Below are 2,711 nucleotides of genomic sequence, written 5' to 3' on the forward strand. Positions count from 1 at the left end.
TGAGACGAAAAACTGAAGTCCTGTGTGCAGTATGCACTAAGTAAGCACACGTAAAAGAACCCACGGCAACACGAAAATTATCTGTTGCAAAATTCTGTAGAAAGAATTATTAACATTGGTAGTAGGACACATGCACTTTCAGGCATTAAAAAATGGGTGGCGCCGGATTTGAGCGACAGGCTGTCCTCGGGTTGAGCAGCCTGAATTCGATGCACTCCGCAGAGAGATGCGCTGAGGCTAAACTATACTACACTACACTATACTATACTACACTACACTACTACACTACAACTACACTACACTACACTACTACACTACACTACTACACTACAACTACACTACACTACACTACTACACTACACTACACTACACTACTACGCCACACTACGCACTACACTTAACGGTACTACTTTGATGATGTTGTTCGTCCTTCGAAGTCAAAGATGACCACGACTTCAGTGTCAGATGGAGGATCTGTGTCCCCCCGACATGTATGCAGGTAGGTGACGCTGCAGTGGATGTTGAGGTAGCTCGTGCCTTGCGCGCAGCGCGTTTCCTCTGAGCCTCTGAGGCGTGTCTGTTTTCTGCTGCGTGCGCTCCTGAACTGGTCTTGCTTTCCGGCTACCAGGATTGATGACGAGAACTTTGAGGGATACTTTGAGGCAGTCGTTGAAACGTTTCTTCTGCCCCTACCCCCTCCGCAACTGAGCGCTTGCTCTGGATCAGCTTTCCATACAGCATCTGCTTTGGTAGTCGACTGTCAGACATCCTGACTGCATGGCCAGCCCATGGCATAGGCTTACTGTAGGAGGAGTGGCTTGTACGGCTTGGGCCTTCAATAGGAGGGTGTAGACGTTGCGGATTCTAGCCCGTTCCAGGACATCCGTGTCTGGGACTTTGTCCTGCCATCGCATGTGGGTAAGTCGATAGAGGCAGCCCAAGCGGATGTGGTTGAGCTGTTAAGCGTGTCTGCTGTAGGGAGACCAGGTCTTGCTGGTAAAGGGAACGGTGGTGAGTACCACTGTTCAGTAGACCTTCAGCTTGGTGATAAGGTGGAGTCCTCTTCGCTCCCATACATCTTTGTTGAGTCTCCGAAAGGCACTCACTGACTTTTTGTAATTCTGTTGCTGATCTCTGCATCGATATGCAATGTTCACCGCTCGTGATGGGTAAAGCTGTCAACTGCCTGTAGGTTCCGCCCATTTAGTGTGACGTGTAATTTCTGAAAAGGCTTTCCGGGTGCTGGCTGATACATAACTTCGGTCTTTTTGGTGCCGATTGTGAGACCAAATTTGTCGCACGCTCGTAAGAAGTAATCCATTTCTCGCGCATTTCTCTGCTCTGATGAAGTTAAGGGCGCCGGAGGTTGAATACCCCATCATCAGTCCTTTATCTGATGTGTATACATGCTGGCAGCCGCGGAAGGCATCATTCAGCATGGCAGAGAAGACCATGCTGAAGACACCTTGGTCAGAAAGTCATGAAGAGGTTGCTGTGTTGCTGTTGGCACGGAAACCACACTGGTTTCCTGGGAGGAGACCTTGATCGAAGTGTTGGAGAAGGCGACTGAGCAGAACGCGAGCTCAGATCTTCCCAGCTAAGGGCAGGAGGGAGATGCCTCGATGTATCACATGACTGATGGTTGTCTTTTGTCTTGCAGACGTGGACCATGTTGGCATCTTTCAACTATTGTGGAACAGTCCCTTCGTTTCATATGAGCTGGAAAAGCTCAGTCAGCTTCTGCATAATGAGTGGACCTCTTACTTTGTAAACTTAAGAAGGGATTGCCTCTGATTCTGGTGTTTTGCTACAGGGTAGTTGCTTGGTGGTTTTTCTGACTTCCTCATCTGTGGGGAGGTTATCAAGGTCCTGATTGATCTCCATCTGAGGTACACTGCACAACACTACACTACACTATGCTACAACACAACACAACACAACGCGATACAACGCGACACAATACATGAATGTACTCCCATTGAGAACATTGAATTAGTACACGAAAATATTAATTTTATACAAAACAATCAAATGAAAAATTGTACTCCAATCCGAAACATTCTAATACAATACGAGAGTATTCAGTTTATCAAACACAACACAATTCGAAACAATACACCGCAACACAAAACTATACAAAACAATCAAACTTGGCAGCACATCCATCTCTCTTTCCAGTTCAGTCAGGAACCTCGGCGTTGTCCTTGACAACACACTGTCCATGCAAAAATTTATCAGTCAGCCATGTCAATCCTGCTACTGTCAATTGCGGCGCATCAGTTCCACCCGGAAATATCTGTCTATTGACGCAACATCTAGACTTGTCGTTTCTCTCATTCTCTGTCGCCTTGACTACTGTAACTCTCTATTGTCTGGTTTGCCTGTTTCATCCATTCAGTCCCTTCAGCGCAGGTTAGATATCAGAGATCAAGGTCACAACCTGGCGTATCGGGGGAAATGTAAAAGCATGATACAAATTTTAGAATTTTGTATTACATCTTTTTAAAATCCAGTTTTCGAAAACATGGTACAGTGATTTGTTCTGGCCGAAACATCAACACTTTGTCAATTTAGAGGTCAAGGCCACATCAAGGTGAGTGTCTTTTTGCCATATAACCTTCTTTACAGTGTCGATTTTTATTTTCTATTTTCTTTTCATGATACCTTTCTTGGATTAAAGTGGGTATCACACGTGAGTTTTGGAGGTCTTA

The sequence above is a fragment of the Babylonia areolata genome, chromosome 1 (assembly GCF_041734735.1).
Source record: "Babylonia areolata isolate BAREFJ2019XMU chromosome 1, ASM4173473v1, whole genome shotgun sequence".
Classification (NCBI taxonomy): Eukaryota; Metazoa; Mollusca; class Gastropoda; order Neogastropoda; family Buccinidae; genus Babylonia; species Babylonia areolata.